The sequence below is a fragment of the Mus musculus genome, chromosome 12, assembly GCF_000001635.26.
Source record: "Mus musculus strain C57BL/6J chromosome 12, GRCm38.p6 C57BL/6J".
In the NCBI taxonomy this organism is placed as follows: Eukaryota; Metazoa; Chordata; class Mammalia; order Rodentia; family Muridae; genus Mus; species Mus musculus.
The window spans coordinates 9,366,470-9,384,740 of NC_000078.6; the positions used below are offsets into that span (position 1 = coordinate 9,366,470).

Below are 18,271 nucleotides of genomic sequence, written 5' to 3' on the forward strand. Positions count from 1 at the left end.
ATAGGTAAGCCAAAGATTATGTCACATGTGCTCTGGTCTCTCCATTGAAACTACTGTCCGCCAGTAGTTTGGGCTCCAAATGAAAGCACAGAGGCAGGAAAAAGCCAGCACTTGAAGCTCTCTATACTAGGAGCATGGGGTTACCTCACTAGTCAGTAATGGCCAGGCATGAGTTGGCAGGCGGACCCCCTCTCTGTGTGCTGTTCTTGCTCAGCCCTTCCTGTTTAGTTTTATGCACCAGCCCCCATTTCTTTTGCAATCAGGCAGATACTGAATTTCTTTATTTTAACTAGAGTGACCAGTTAAACAAAGCACATCATTTTAATTAAAAGTCTTACACATGCAAGATACAAAAAAGTAGGATACCCAAGATATAAGATACAATTTGCTAAACACATGAAACTCAAGAAGAATGAAGAATGAAGTGTGGATACCATGCCCCTCCTTAGAATTGGGAACAAAACACCCATGGAAGGAGTTACAGAGACAAAGTTTGGAGCTGTGACGAAAGGATGGACCATCTAGAGACTGCCATATCCAGGGATCCACCCCATAATCAGCTTCCAAATGCTGACACCATTGCATACACTAGCAAGAATTTGCTGAAAGGACCCAGATAGAGCTGTCTCTTGTGAGACTATGCCGGGGCCTAGCAAACACAGAAGTGGATGCTCACAGTCAGCTAGTGGATGGATCACAGGGCTCCCAATGGAGGAGCTAGAGAAAGTACCCAAGGAGCTAAAGGGATCTGCAACCTTATAGGTGGAACAACATTATGAACTAACCAGTACCCCGGAGCTCTTGACTCTAGCTGCATATGTATCAAAAGATGGCCTAGTTGGCCATCACTGGAAAGAGAGGCCCATTGGACACGCAAACTTTATATACCTCAGTACAGGGGAACGCCAGGGCCAAAAAAAAAAAAAAATTGAATGGGTGTGTAGGGAAGTGGGGGGGGGAGGGTATGGGGGACTTTTGGGATAGCATTGGAAATGTAATTGAGAAAAATATGTAATAAAAATATATTTAAAAAAAGTAGAGCACGACAGTATCTATCTGGGGAACAGCATGACCCATTGGAATATAAAAAGGTTTCAAACTTAACAGAATCATTACTAAAACCCATCACTGTCCTTGATGGTCAGGGTACACTACACATTAGAGTCTTTTTCTATTCTCAAGAATATGATTATGTCACGCAGAAGATTACAAATTGACTTCCAAAGACTATGACTGCATGGAATTTCTGATTTTTTTTCAAAAGCTATCTATTGGGGAACTATGAGCAGTTGACTAGTCTGGACAAATGTTTTTGGTTTAGGAATTGTGCCTGCTGAAATGAAGCCACCTTTCAAAACACCCTGTAAGAATTCTGGAGCCTCTGATTGAAACACTTTTTATCCTTCCACATTTTCAGAAGTGTTCTGAACTCAGATCACTGGCTCTAAGACCACCTCTACTCATTCTCTTAGTATGGTATCGAATAGGCATTTTGTGAAACCTCATATTTGTTTCAAAGGGCATCCCAGGACCACACACATCCCTTTGAGAGGTTAGGATGCCAACAGGGCACATGGCTCCTCACTATCTGCAGTGGAGAAGGATCCCAGTGGCAGTGTGTCTGGAGCTGGAAGCCAGCTGTGACTCTACCTTTCCCCTCTGAACTATGCATGCTACCCCCCCACCCCCCAAAGGAACCCGGAAGTTCCTAAGGCAGAAATGCAGTGATCATACTACTGCAACAGGGCAATGGCTGCCATGGACACATGTTTCAACATTCAAGGAAGTCCAGGTAAATGGAGATATGCTAATTGTTTCCAGAGAGCTAGAGAAAGCTGCTGGCTCAATGATTGTCCCCATCAGGCTGGCGGATAATGAAAAGTCCCTTTCTTTGGCTCAAATAGCTTCCTCCTGTTGGTTGACTTTTTTTCCCTTTCCAGAAGAGAAGTGTTTTACCTTTTGAATTATATAAAGCTTAAGTTTACTGGTTTTGTTAGAGAAGAGGTTTGTTATTCCTAATTTACTGTTTGTGCATTTGCTTCAAGATGACTTTATTGTACAAATCTATCATTATGAACTGAATGTTAAAATTCCAGAGACATAAGTGGAATTTTAAATATTTCCTATAATTATTTCACAATAGCATATGGATTAACAAATAGCCCAGAGTAGAGGGCGCTAGCAGAGATGTTTACAGGGGGGAAAAAGTACAAGTGAAATATGGCTTGGCCAGGTTTAATACACACAGAATATACTTTAATACTTTCATATGGTCTGAATAATATCCCCATATTGATTTTTTCCTTGTTTCTACCAACTCCACAGCAAATGTACGACAATGGCTCCTTGATTTATTGCGAGTGTAGCAATGGGTTTATAACGGCATGAATCATGCCGATTGCTCAATTCACCACATGCCTTAATAAAAGTTTCACTTTAATAAAACCGAGCTAAGGCAAATATGCCCAGAGGCTGGTCTGACATTCCTTATACATTACCCTGCCTCAGGAAATTATTGCCATATATTTTACAGCAGCTACAGTAGGCTAAGGGATCAGGATTAAAATGTACTAACTACTGTGATATTTAACAGAACTCCTGTGTTCCCTGTTAACCCTCACAGGTACAAAATGGACAGATATTAAGAGACAGTACAGGGTAGAGTTAAACTGGATTGGAAGGCAGGCAGCTAGGGATCAGAGCTGACCCTTGTCACACCACATATGTCCCCTAAGCTCTCTGTGCAATGGAGGTGGAAGTATTCCTCCTGTTTCTCTCCCAGCGATAGTGTCAATATCATAGGAGAAAAAGGAAGTATCAGATGGCAGGCAAACTTTGGATGGAAGCATCCATGGAGACAGGACTGAGAGGAACAAAGTGTCTCTTTAGCAAGATTAAAAATCGTGGTTGTTAGCAATAGCTTATTTGCATGAAGAACAGGTATGATTCTCTTTAGAGAAGTCTAGGGATTTAGTTATGAAAGGTTAACTCTAGAAACCTCCAACTGTTTTTCATCATAACTAGTAAGAGTTGGAAAGGCACATTGTCAGCATCCTTTTGAGAAACAAAGCAAAGCAAAGCAAAGCAAAGCAAAGCAAAGCAAAGCAAAACAAAACAAAACAAAACAACACAAAACAATAAAACCTGACCCAGAGTATGAGAAGGCAAGCCATGAGCGGGAGGTGCCATTCATGTGATATATCACCTGTTGGCTATTGCTCTGGAAAAAATTATGATTGAATGATACTTTTCAGTGGGGGCCAGTGCAGTGTTTATTAGTCCCTAAGACCAAACAAGCCTGTGTGGATTTTCTAACCAATGTGAACAGCTTAGGCATTTCTGCAGAGTGTTGCATACCCTAAGAGCGTGGCTTGATCCTGTGCTAAGTCAGGTACCTATGTGACCAGAGACGAGCTGCAAAATCTCTCTGGACGTCTGCTTAGTCTGTGAAATTTATCAAAGTGGAAAAGGTAAAATGTCTGGGCCTATAATAGATATTTAGAGATGGGTTTTGTCTACCCGTGTCTATTGTATAACAATTCTCTAGAATCTCCACAAGTAGATTGTCTCCCACACATAGCTCTCTCCTGGTCTTTCTCCAGCTTTCAGGCTCTCTTTTTCCTTAGAAAACAACCCAATGGGAAGGAACTACATCTGTCCAGCATTCCATAGTGGCTTCATGGGCTTTTTCTCTGTTCCTGCAGTATCTTCGTTATATTCAACTCTTGCTGAAACACCTTCTATGAAATTCAGAATATATAACTCCCCATCTCCAGCTAGAACCTTGAAGGAGTTTTTATTTTCCTCAGTTATGTCCCCTTTATGTTAAATGTCATGTCCTCTAAGCTCTCTGTGCAATGGAGGTGGAAGTATTCCTCCTGTTTCTCTCCCAGCGATAGTGTCAACATCATAGGAGAAAAAAAGAAGCACCAGTTGCCAGGCAAACTTCGGATGGAAGCATCCACCGAAGTACCTAGAAAAGATAGTTGTTAATATTGAGCAGATGACTGCATGGAGAAATGGTCACTAAATCAATGGATCAATGATGTGGAGCCAGGTTAAATCTTCAAGTTACTTCCATAGAGGTGACCTTGATCATGCTGTATAAACAAGGGAAAACTAGGGGATGCTGACTGATGAGCCCAAACTTAACCAACTTAACGCTATTGCTTCCTGACTGATAGCTATGGGCCATTTATGATGTACTGGACACTATGCTCATCTTTCAGCCTGCCTTATGTTCACAACCCAGCGACATAAAACCCATTATTCTCCACATATTCCAACCTAATGCCTTGATCTCAGAGAGATGAATTAACCTTCCCAAATCTATTTCTAACAGCGGCTGTGCTAGCGCTTGTGCTGATTTCTTCTCATTCTAGAATCAGTTCTCTAGTTTCTCCAAAGTCTTGATGAGTATCCAGACTACTGACATCCACTAAGCAGAAACACTTCCATAGGGAGCGCATGGTCTTTGAGTGAACCAAACTTATGGTGGACAGTCCAGTTGAGTCTGACTTCCCCTGCTCCATGCTTTGAGGTTTGCAACATTTTTCTCCCATTTGCCCAACAGGAGCAGCTATAATAAAACCCACCATCGTCAAGCAGAAATGGAACTGTCAAGAGAAATGAAATATCCAGGGGCAGTTTCAGTCTTACCATGCATTAATGGGTTTATCGGGAACTCTCCTGACATTGTCTAACGATGACATTTACAAAAATCCTAAATTTGAAAATAAATAAGTTGGCTGACATACAGACATTTTACATATGAGTTTAATAAAACAGATTTTTTTTCCTGTTTGAAATCTTTGGTAATCTCTGAAATATATCAACTGCAACCCAGGAACATTGTATCCCAAGTCGTGATTCATGAAATGAAACGGAAATGTATTATGTAATTCAATTGGGAGAGTCCAGCCCAGAGCTCATTAAGGCTGTTGCTGGTGATGTGGACTTCACTCGCAGGCTCTGTGGTTTGGGCAAGCTTTTCTCAGTCTTTACCTCCCCCTCCTCTGAGGACATTTTAACTAAATATTGTCACCCTTTTCAAAACAGCGTTCTTGAGAATTTGCCCACAGACGAGGATAATTCATGGGAAATCTTAAGAGAAATTGTGAGTATTTCCTCTGTCCTCCATCTTTACCATTAACCTATCTCTTGGGACAGGCACAAAATGGATTCAGCCCTCTGGTATCCACACCAACACCATTCCAGGTTTAACCTGAGCATCAGGTATTTGAATGCCCTGTGCCATTCTACGAGACTGGACAAACCCACCTACACACTCCCAGGGTCGGGGCGGGGCGAGAATGAAAAAAATCTATCTAACATCATAAGGCTCTAAAGCAAGAGATGCGGGTAGTTCTGAAGTTGCTCCTGCTTTTCCCAATCTCTTTTCTTTCTTGTTCTTTTTCTTCCAGTTCAACACAGACAGTACTGATAGGCACAGCACAGTTTTCCCTCCCTATGCTGAGTTCCATGAGAACTAAGCAAGCAGGGGGAAACATCATTATGTAAAGACACTTTTCTGTTAGACCTGTCTGTCTCTGTCTGTCTCTTTGTGGGTCTCAGTCTTTCTGTCTCTCTGTTTCTCTCTCTTTATGTCTCTGTGTGTGTGTGTGTGTGTTTTGTGTCTCTGTGTCTCTGTCTGTCTGTCGTCTCTCTCTCTCTCTTTCTGTATGTATATGAATGTGGAATGTGTGTGTGTGCTTCTCCACGTGTAAGTGCTTGTGTGTGTGTGTACACACCTACATTTGGTAACTTTGTGTTTGGGTTGATGAGAGTTGTTCTGAGTAAGGTCTGCCAGTCCTTTGTGCTATTTTGCATTACTTAAGGTCTCAAAGTGATGCATAGTTTTCATTCACTGTCTATTTAAATGTATTTAAATAAATCTATTTTTAATTGGATATAATTAATTATACTTATCATAATATTTTGAAATACATGGACTTGGTGGAGCTTAATCTGACTAAATAGCATGTGCCTTACCTAACATAATTAATTATTGCGAGACAACTTAAAACCTAGTTCATTCAGGGATATCCAAACCCTAATACAAAGGATAGCCACTGTGTTGAGCAACAGAGAACTTGAGCAGACCTTCTATCCCACTGAAGTTCCATCTCCTTTGATGAGTATGTGCCTGAATTCCCTTCCCCACATCTCTACTATGGTTTGGTTCTTAAATGCTTCCCAGATTCCTATGTGCTAATGTAAGGGTCAATGTTAACCTGTAAGTGCCACTTGCCCAAGGACAGTTAACTTCCTGGAATGCTGGAAGCTATTGTTTATGGGGAATAACCACATGTTTTCACTCCCCTAAACAAATTTGTTTGACTCAACTGTACCATATCTGCTTGATCACATATAAGCAGGAGGTACAAGGGCAGAAAATACATCAGAACATACACTTGCCCCTGATTGGACCCAATAGGACCTACGGTGGCCTTAGGGGCTTGCCTTTTTAAGCTTTTGTGACTTGCGGCCATTTCTGGGAACCTGGGAATTGAACTTGGCCAGAGTCCATCAACCTTGTGAGTATTTAATTAAATCTTGCTTCAAATTTGGCTCAAAAAATGTGAAACTAGTCTTTCTCTTACAAATCTCAGGTTTAACACTAAAAGCTTGTTTGTCTTTACTGAGAAGCAGAGGAACCTTTCAAATAAGGAGGGCAGTGGAAGGAAGATAGGGAACTGGGTGTGCCCAGTGGCAGATGCTGGGATTCAGTTCTTTTCTATCTTCTTCTTCTAGTTACCATGGAATCCAAGCTTAACTATATGCTCCTTCCAAGATGTTCTGCCCTTCTACAGTTCCCAGAACAACAGAGCTAATGAAACCTTTGAAACCTGGAATATATATATAAAATATACATAAATAAATGTATATTATATATGAATTATATTCTCTCCTTTTAAGCTTATTTTCTCATATCTTTTTGCATAGTGAAAGAAAGCTATATAAAACAATTGCCAACTACAATTTTCTAAGCTGTTATAAGTTTAACTTAAACACCTCGAATAGACAAACTCATATAGTATTTATCTTTCTATGCCTTGCTTATTCCAATTACTGGAATACGGCTCAGGTTCATTCATTCCGTTGTGAATGACAGGTATCCCAGTGTGTATGCGTGGCACATTTGTTTCATCCTTTCACCTGACTATAGACTCGTAGGTAGAGTCTAAACCGTGGCTGTTGTTACTAATGCTGTAATGAAAGTGTCTCACTGACCTTCCGACTCCATCCTTATTAGCCATAAATACACCTTTTCTAGAGAAGTGTCCATTTAAGCCACTTGCCTGCTTTTCCCTAGAGTTGATCAGTTTTGGTTATTGACAAAAAAATTCTCTATATGTTCTAGCTATGAGACCCTTTAGAGGCAAACAATTTACAAATGTCTTTTCCTTCTGTGGCTTATGTTTTCATTTTTAATAGTATTCTTTATACAAAAACAATTAATTTTTATCACAGTAAACTTATTAATTTCTTTATGATTTGTGTGACATAGTTAAGGAACTGTCCTCTAGACTCCATCGAGAGAAGCAGATAGGCTAACTGCAGACCTTTTCTGCTTCCTTGGCCCCTTGGAATCCAGCTACCAAGTCTCATCCCCAATTCTGCAACAGATTTCCTGTTTTTGCCCCCCCACCCCGTCTGCAGTGAATTATACAGATCATCCACTCCTAACATCTCTCAGCACAAATTGCTTTAACCTAGCCCCCAGCTATAGCAAGCTTTCCTTGCTTGGATAAGTTGGCAGCTCCAGCCAGGGAAGCAGGTAGGCTAACTGTGGAGCTTCACCTGTCCCCCAGTTCCTCCAAAATCGGTCCTTTCGTTTTACCTCCAGCTCTATAGGAAATCACCTAAAATTGGATGGAATTGAATATGCAGCATACCCAAACATATGGGACACAAGGAAGGTGGTTCTAAGAGGCCACTAAGTGCCTACATAAAAGAAATTAGTGAGATCTTATACTAGTAATTTAACAGTACACCTGAAAGCGCTAGAACAAAAGGAAGAAATCACACCAAGAAGGAGCAGATGGCATGAAATAACCAAACTCAGGGCTGAAATCAATATAATGAAAACAAACAAAAACAAAACAGAGAGTTGGTTCTTTGAGGAAATGAATAAAATTGACAAACTCTTATCCAAATTAGTTAAAATATGGAGAGCTAATATCCAATTAGCAAAATTGGAAATGAAAAGGGGGATTAACAACAGATATCAAGAAAACCCAAGGAATCATAAGGATATATCTTTTAAGTTTTTAAACCTGTATTGTACCAAGTTGGAAAATCTCAAATAAATGCATAATTTTCTTGATAAGGTACCATTTACCAAAGTTAAATCGAGATCAGCTAAGCAACTGAAGCAGACCTATAATGTCTGTTGAAAGAAAAGAAGTCATTCAAAGTCTCCTAACCAAAATAACATAAAGCAGATGATTTTACTCTAGAATTTTACAAGACTTTTAAAGGAGAGTTAACACCAATACTCCTCAAATTATTCCACAAAATAGAAACACTCTTTTTACTAGGCTACAGTTACCTTGACATCCTTACCACATAAGGCCCAACAAAGGAAGAGAATTAGAGACCAGTTTCCATTATGAAAATATATGCAAAAATACTCAAAAATACTTGCACACTGAAAACAAGAACACATAAAATGATCATCCAACACAATCCCATCCCAGGAATGCAGGAATGCTTCGATTTATGAAAGTCAAGCACATGATCATCTCATTAGATACAGAAAAGGCCTATGACAAAATCCAACACCCCTTCATGATAGAAGTCCTGGAGAGGTTAGGGACAAAAGAGACATACCTCAACATAATAAAAGCAATTTACAGCAAGTTCATAGCCAACACCAATTTAAATGGAGAGAAACTCAAAAAAAAAAAACAATTCTTCTAAAATCAGGAACAAGGAAAGTCTGTCCATGCTCTACATATCTATTCAATATAGTACTGGGAGCTTTAGCTAGATGAATAAGGCAACTGAAGAAGATCAAGGGAATACAAATTGGAAAGGGAGAGGACAAAGTATCTTTATTTGCAGATGATATGATAATGTATATGAGTAATTCCCAAAATTCCACCAGAAATCTCCCACAGCTGATAACCCTTTTCAGCAAAATAGCTGGATATAAAATTAATTCCCCCAAATGAGTAGTCTGCTATATGCAAATGGCAAATGGATCAAGAATGAGTTTGGTGAAATGGAAGCAATACCTTTCATAATAATCTTAAAAATATAAAACATTTCGGGCTAGCTCTAACAAAGCAAATGAAAGACTGTGTGCTTAAAAACTTCAGACACCGAAGAAAGAAATTGAAGAAGATACCAGAAGATGGAATTGCTCCATGCTTGTGAGTTGGTAGTAGTAACAAAGTAATATAGTAAAAATGATCACCCTACCAAAAGAAACCTATAGGTTCAATGCAACCCCCATCAAAATTCCAATACAAGACCTTAAAAAGACAATATTCAGCTTCACACACACACACACACACACACACACACACACATACACACACACACACACACACACACAAACCAAAAAACCCCAGGATAGCTAAAATAATTCTGAATAATAAAAACTGTGGGTGATTTTTTCCATTCCTGATTTCAAGTTAACCTATAGAGCTATAGTAATAAAACCAGAGTGGTATTGACACAAACACAGACACATTGGTCACTGGAATAAAATAAAAGACCCAGATATAAATCTAAATACTTATGGGCACATGATTTTTTAATAAAGAAGCTAGAAATACACATTTTAAAAAGTACAGGATGTTCAACAAATGATGCTGGTTAAACTGGATGGGTGTACATAGAAGAATTCAAATGGATCCATGCTTATCACCCTGAATAAAACTCAACTCCAAAGGGACCACAAACCTCAACATATAACAAGATACACTGAATAGCATAGCAAGATCTATGCTATCAGTAGAAGAGAAAATAGAGAATGGCCTTGAACCCACTGACACAGGAAAAGTCTTCCTGAGTAGACCATTGTTAGCACAGGCATTAAAGTCAATAATTAATAGATGCAGCTTTATGAAACTGCAAAGTTTCTGCATAGCAAAGTACATCATCATTTGGACAAAGTGGCAGCCTACAAATTGGGAAAAGATTTTTATCAACCCCACAACTGATAGAGTGCTAATATGCAAAATACATAAAGAACTCCAAAAACCAGATACCAGGAAAACAACTCAGTTAAAAATGGGGTACAGGTCTGAACAGAGAATTCTTGAAAGGAACCTTAAATAGCTGAGAAATACTTGAAGAAATGTTAAATATCCTTAGCTGTTAGAGAAATGCAAATGAAGTTTGTTTGGGATTTCGTTTTATATCTACCTGAATGGCTAAGGTTGTTAAAATAAGGACAGCTCAGGCTGGCAAGGATGTAGAGTAAGGGGAACGCACTCGTCCATTGCTGGTTGGTGTTCAGAATTGTATAGCCATTATGAAAATCAGTGTGACCATCCTCAGGATCTGGGAATTGACCTACCTCAAGATCTTGCTGTGCTATTCATGGGTATATATCCAAAGGATACCCTATCCTACCACAGAGACACGTTCTCAACCATGTTCACTGCTGCCTTCTTCATAGTAGCCAAGCATGTGGTGCATTCACACAATGGAGTATTACCCAGCCATTTAAAAAATAAAATAATGAAATTTGCAGGTAAATGAATGGATGTAGAGAGAGCATCATCCTGACTGAAGTAACCCAGACCCAGATAAACAAATATGATATGTGTTTGCTTCTATGTGGATATTAGCTGTGTGGTAAATTATAAACCAACTACAATCTATAGAACCACAGAGGTTAGGTATAGAGTAGAAGACTAGGGGGGACACATAGATCTCATCAGGGAATGGAAATAGAATAGATATGGATGAAGTGTAGGGAGGCTGCAGCAGAAGAATCAATTGTTAGGGGAGAGGAAAGGAGATAAAGGAGGGATGCAAGGAAAGACATCTAAAATTAAGGAGTATGGAAACCCAATAAAGAAGATGCTTCTGTATATGTATCTGATGTATACATATCTGATGTATATGTATATATCTGTGTGTATCTGTGTGTATATGTATATATATATATATATGTATATATATATATATATATATATATATATATATATATCTTTGTATGCACAGAGACACATATAAACATGAAAGTAGTCTAAATAATGTCACCAAAAATTGGGGGAGGAGGGATAGAGCCTATGTGGCCATCTCTAGTCACCAAATGGAGCATTTAGTATCAGATTTTGGGTTACATCTAATTGATTTGTAGGCCAAAGGGGTCTTACATAGAGCCTTCATCAGCTACATATTAGCATCTTTGGCACAGGAAGTACTTTGCATGCTACCAAAGGGGAAATGTAAACCCTGAGCCAACCACAAACGTTTTGATCTGTAATGATGTCCTGCCTGCACATTATGCTAGTGCAGAAGTGCCATAAAGCTTGTATGAGTAACCCATGAATATGTAATTTGTTTTAAGGTCCATTCCATGACATAAAACCCATATCCAACATTGCTTGGGTGACCAAGAACCTGAGCTTAGATATCCCAGAAACCAAGGATAAAACCAAATACTACTGTACAAAAAAAAAAAAAAAAAAAAAAAAAAAAAAAAAAAAAAAAAAGAGACAATTGACTCCCAGTGCATTCTGTTATATTAATAGACCAGTGCCTTCCTCAGCCATCATCAGAGAAGTTTTCTTTTGTAGCAGATGGGAACCAATACAGAGACCCACAGACAGAGAATGGTCTTGGAACATTCAGTCCTAAATGGGATGTATTTATCAAATGTCTTCACTGGGGCTCAGTGAACCTTGTGAAAGAAGAGGCAAAAAGAGTTTAAGACACTGAGGGTAAAGAGGACACCAAGCAAACAAGTCCCTCTAAATAAACAATGCTCAGATGAACAGAGGAGACTGAAGCAGCATCCACAGGGCCTCATGGGTCTGCACACGTTCTTTTCTTAGACGTTATGGCTTCCAGTCCAGTGTTTTTATGGGATTACTGAGTGTGCAAATGAGTGAGTCTTTGTCTTTTTGTGTTTTCTCTTGGACTCCTTTTTAAAGTTTGTTTGTCTTGTCTAATTCTGAAGTGTTAATTTTTGTTGTATCTTATATTTCCTTTATTATAAATCCTTAGAAGCCTGTTTTCTAATGAGAGACAGAAAAGGAGTGGATCCAGATGGTAGGGGAGGTGTGGCAGACTTCAGAGGAGTAGAGAGAGGGGGAACCATAGTTATCATACATTATGTGAACAAAACTATTTTCAATGAAAGGAAAAATAAATTGATTAAGGAAATGTAAAAAAAAAATCAAAAGAAAATGATCTGTAAGTTCATCTCTTCTCTACAGGTGAAACCAGAACTGTCACCCTCTTGATCCCTGCTTTTACTGTTATGGCATCTCTCCCAAGTAACAAAAAGGTACTATAACCTGAAAATTTTAAAAAAAGAAAAGAAATGAACCATCCTGTGAGAATCAGAATGGTGATACATACAAGTTAGAACTTTGTCTTCTGTGAAACCTAAAAGAAGATTCACATAATTTACATAAAGTCCTTTTCATGAATTTAACTTTTGATGATCACAAGTATTTTAGAAAAATCTAATTTCCCTTTAGTGATTATACACGTGTGTGTATATGTGTGCATGCGTGTGTGTGTGTGTGTGTGTGTGTGTGACTTTTATTGACTATATTCTACAAAGTAAGGCCATTTTAGACAAATGGTTAAATAGTATCAGATACATACAACCAGTCATTTTGTTTGTTATAGACTAATTTTGATAAGGTTAGTAGTATTATTGCAGTTGTCTTATATGTTGGAATGTCTGTGTTCTGAGTTATAATACATAAGTCAAAATTTCAAAAAAAAAAGAAATTAGCATGCAATTCAATAGCATGAAGGTCACCTGTGCTTCTATTTGAAGCTGTAATCTCTTTATCTGTTGAATTTGGGCCTTTCATTCTTTCATTCACTTTGATTATATTTTATATACAGTGATTACTCTTTGTTGTGTGGATACTCGGTTGTTACAAAACCACATGTTTAAAAAGATTGTCCTTACATAATGAGTGTCTTTTTCACCTTGTTAAAACTCATTTGATTATAGATAGGTGAGTACTTTGAAGTTTCTACTTCTATTATATGGGCCTGCATGTCTCCAAGTCATTGCCATGTCATTTGAGTAACACACTTAGAGTACGAAGTGTGGCATTGCAAATATGAGTTCCCCAACTTTCTTATTCTCTTTCAAGATCATTTTGGCTCTTTAGACTCTCTTTAAATTTTATGTAAAATTTGGGACTAGCTTGCTGAATTTAACTAGAGGAGTTATGAGAGCATTCATGGAGATGTTGAATCTCTATATAAATTTGGAGCATGTACCTTTTTTACAAACCATGAAGGACCAATGCTTTCCATGCTTTGGTCTTTCTTTAAAGTTTCTCAGCACTGCTGTTATTTTCAGCTTAGCACATGTGTCTTGTTGGTTAAATTAATTTGTAAACATTTTTTCTTTTGAGGTTAATAGGATTGGCTTCTCAGTTTTGAAGTACAAACTCTCAGTAGATGTTGCCTGGGCCCTGGACTACTCTTCAGGGACCCTACCTGCCCTTGGGGGTGGAAGATGAGGTGGTCCACGACTCAGACTCCAGGAGCAGGGGAGAAATGCAGGATGCTTGTCTGAATGCTGCTGCAAGCTCTTTAATACCCTCTACCCAGGCCCTATTGGTCCCAAGAAAGCATCCCTTCTAAGCAGTTCCTGATTGGTGGGCATTGTCTGGGTCAGCAATCCTTGGTCACTCAGGCAGTCTTCAAGCTTATAGAAACAAAGCAGATTCTTTGAATGTTCTTGAATCTTAACGCTTTGCTTAATGTGTTAGATTCCAGGTTTTGTCTTTTTTTTTTTTTTAAGGAATTAATGTGTATAATCATACTATGTGTTGTGATTTTTGGTTTTTCTAAGTTAGAGGACTATTCTTCCCTAAATGCTCATACTGGAACTCCCAACACCAGGTGAAGCACTTACCAATGTGGGCAAAATTTTCTTACTTCTGATCAAGAAAGCATTTCCTTAGTCTTTTATCATTAACTACAACTCTTAGCTCTGAGATTCCGGCTTTGCTCTCTGAGAGTGTATGAACCATCTGTCTGGATCACACCCTTCACTGCATCACACTGTTCTGATGTTTGGTTATCCACTTAAGTGTGGCTGAAACTGCTTTCTTATTTCCCTCCAGATTTATTCTTTGGTCACCTGCCGTTTTGGATATTTTATGTATTTACATTTCAAATGTTATCTACTTTCCCGGTTTCCCCTCTGGACCCCTCTTCCTTCTTTCCCCCTGCTTCTTCTATGAGGGTGCTCCCCCTGACCCACTCCTGCCTCCTCACCTTGCCATTCTCCTACACTGGGGCATCAAGCCTTCACAGGACTATGGGCCTCCCCTCCCACTGATGTCTGACAAGGCCATCCTCTGCTACATACGTGGCTGGAGCCATGGGTAGCTCCATGTGTACTCTTTGGTTGGTGGTTTATTTACATGCATTTGCACAATAGAGTTTTCCTTCTGTTATTGATACTTTTCTGTCTTAAAACCTAAACTTACTTATTTTATTTGGTATTTGTGTATTTGCTTTGTCTGTGCCACATAGCTCCTGCTGTGTGTGGAGATAAGAGGACACCTTGTAGGAGTTGGTCTCTTCCTCAACGATGCGAGTCCCAGGGATCAAACTCACATAATCAGGCATGGTGCCTTTATCCACTGAGCCATTCTGTCAGCCCATTATTAATCTGTAGGTGATCCTCCCCGCATCTCCAGCGTCAAGTATCCAAACCCAGGTTTCCCACATCCTAAGCAAATGCTGTACAATCCATATGGTCCATTGTTGATTTCTTCATTTATTACAGCTTGGTTATAGAAGACACTTTGTGTGGTTTCTTTAATTTTAGACTTGAAAATTGTTTTGTGAACTTCTCTGTAATGACCCTTAGGAGTGCTCCTTGGGGGGTTAGGGAAAGCAGGTTTTATTTTGCTGTTGAGCCACATGCTCTGCAGATATCTGGAGGTGTCTTATGGAGAGCATACATTTTGCTGTTGAGTCACATGCTCTATAGGTGTCTTATAGAGACCATGCAGTCTCCTGTTTCATGATGTGCTCTGTAGGTGTCTGTGGATGTCTTATGGAGAGAATGAACCCTGCCAGAGGACATCTGGTATCCTGTTCTATTGCTTTCTGCCTTATTTTGTTGAGACAGGGTTATTTAGTGAACTTGCTGCTTATCTTGTGGACAGTGAGCTCCAAGGATCCTGCTGTTCCTGCCTACTCACCCTCACTGGGGTTGCAGGCACATGGCCACCCTTGTGTTTTTAACACTGACCCCCGAATTTGAACTTGGGTCCTTCCTCAAGCTTGCATGTAAGTACTATAACCCACTGAGCTATTGATTTAGCCCTTAAGTATATTTTATCTCATATCTGTAGATTCTGAAACTTCAGTTTTGTTTTTGTTTGGATTTTGCCCTTTTATTTTCAAATATTTGTGTTTTGTATTTGACGCGATTGACTTATAGATACTGTACGGTTTAATAGAAACACAAATTCTTCCCACTGCTGCTCTTAAGTTAGGACATCTGAAACATTTTATTTTAAAGTAATCATTACAAAAGAAGCTTTATTTCTGCTTTTTTATATGTGATATAACCTTATTGTTCCTTATTTTCTCTTTCTTTCTTCTTTTGTATTAAATTGATAGTTAATAGTCTACTATTTGGATTTCCTTTTTTTGTTTCTTTCATTGTGCATTTTATTTTCTTTCACTTTTTAGTGGCTGGCCTGGGGATTTCAGTTAACATCCTAATTCATAACTATTTAGTTAATGTTATTACCAACACTGTTTCAGTGGTGTATAAACTTTTGTTTCTATGGAACTTGGTTCTTCATTGCAACATCTTTAAATCTATGTTTCCATCAGCTTGAATTCATCCATCCATATTGTTTCATGCAGCTGTGTTTCAAATCATAGTGGAAAAAAATTAGAGTTCCAAACCAAAAGCCTATTTTTACTTTATGCATGTCTTTCATATATCCACTGATATTTAAGTTATCACTTATAGCTTTTCATTGTAGGTTTGATAGCTTCCCTTAGCATTCCTTTTTGAAAAAGTGTAAGAATGTTAAATGTTCAATTTTGTTTATTTTGTGTGGAGGATGAATGAAATGTTCCTCTTAAGTCTCAGTCATCTGAAAACTTGGGTACCAGTTGGTGGAATTGTTTGGGAAGGATTGGGAGCTGAGGCCTTGCTGGAGGAAGTATGTTAGTTGGGGAAGGCTTAAAGTTTCAAGAGCCTCACACAATCTCCAATTTGCTCTCTCTGCTTCCTAGATGTGGACTGGAATGTGAGCTCTCAGCTGCTACTCCAGCTCCATGCCTGCTTGCCTAAAGTCATGCTCCCTGATATGACTGTAAGTTGCCTTGCTATGATGTTTCATCACAGCAGCAGAAAAATAACTAAGGTGTCTTGATTTATACTTTAGTATAAAATCATTTTATTAAGATAGGATTCACATAGTATACCATTTACCTATGTAAAGCAGCGACTTTCACTGTGTCTGTGTATATGTACAGTTCTCACCAGTCAAGTTTGGAACATTACCATCACCTAAAAAACAGCTCATACCCCAGAACTTCACTTCTCCCTGGTTTATTTTAAGTAATAAAATTATTTTGCCTCATTATTTTTATTATGTAATGTGGGAAACTCAAACTATGACTTCAGTCTTGAAAGGCTTGTATTTTATCTAGGAAAAAAAAATCAATTCTTCAGCAGTCTTTTTCTGTCATTTTAACCTTTCAAAAATGGCCAGGGCGAATTCTCTCCTCTCACCTACCCTTCTGCAGTATGACCTCCTCACTTCTCTACGGAGAGGTAGAGTTTATTTTCTTCTTGAATCTGGACTGATGCCACTGACTAACATACAACCAAACACTGTGTCAGCAGCACTGCATGACCTCAAAGTGTAAGTAAGAAGGCTTCACATTCTGTCTTCTGCTATCTGGGTGTTTCCACTGGAATAAATCTTGTAAGAATTCTACAGTCATGATCTGAAAAGCCCATGTCATACAAGAAGACCATAGGTGCTTCAGTCTTAGGTGAAATCAAATTTGACCACACACAACCCCAAGTGCGAGGCTTTTGAGTGAAAGAGACTCCAGATGGTCCCACCATCCAGCATGCCAGTCAGTTCTGGTCAGTACAGTCTTCTTTGCTGAGCCTCAGATGCCATGAGGCAGAAAGACACCATCTGCATGGAGGTTGGCCCGCATGAACATAATAAATAAGGAGTTTTGGTTTATGTCACTCAACTTGGACTTTTTTTTAAATGTAGCAATATACTGACCAAGGATCTTGAACAACCTATGATGCTACCATGCTTTAGTTCTTTCTGTTAAATGGAGTCTCATTCAAACCCTAAAGTGTTGACATGAAAATTAAATGAGCACATAGAGGTGTGGCAATTCAAACAGGGCATTAGACTTAGTCAACTGGGAGAGTCAAAATAGAAGTAACAGAAACTCGTGGCTCTGAAGGAAGCCCTCATGGCGTAGATGACTACTGCTGTTCCAAATTCTCTTTGCAGAGTCCATATAGGAAGGTAGTAGAAGAAAAAGGTGAGATTTCTGCCTAGGTGCTTAGCCTAAGCCTGCTGACTAATTGGTTCCCTCATTCTCCCACAGAATAAATCCAAAGAGCTGCCACATGCTCGGTAGACACTGCAAAGAGCATTTGAGGATTCAGCAATGGCAGGCAATAGTTCTCATAGTTTCTACAAGTGAGTAGAAATGCTGTCTCGACAGAGCATTGTAAATGCTTCTCCAGGGCTCAGTGCTAGGGCAGGTCAATGTTTGATCTCAGATATCAAAGACGGGATCCTTCCCAGTTGAGGGCATTTGGGTAGTCAAGAGTGTGTGAGGCAGGTGAGTTTGGGGTAAGGAGAAAGATAAATAGCATGGGTAGAGATTCAGACATGTGACTGGTACTCAGAAATTATTGCTTAATTCATATGGTCAGTTGTAGTGGTAGAGTAGAAATCTGAGTCCAGAGGGCAGCAGAGAGTGAACAATGAAGTATCAAGTAGCAGTAATAAAGGGGTTTTGACTTCACATGCACAAAAATACTAGCACACACACACACACACACACACACACACACACA

The 18,271-nt window shown here is 39.1% G+C and overlaps 1 long non-coding RNA gene across 1 annotated transcript in view; it reads left to right on the plus strand.

Moving 5' to 3' along the window:
* Positions 1–4,956: 4,956 nt before the first annotated feature.
* Gm46323 overlaps positions 4,957–18,271 on the plus strand; it is a 43,688-nt gene continuing 30,373 nt past the window's right edge. Inside the window, exons 1-2 of the long non-coding RNA XR_001780521.1 lie at positions 4,957–5,116; positions 12,408–12,478. This is a non-coding gene — a long non-coding RNA (predicted gene, 46323). The remainder of the gene's footprint in view (positions 5,117–12,407; positions 12,479–18,271) is intronic.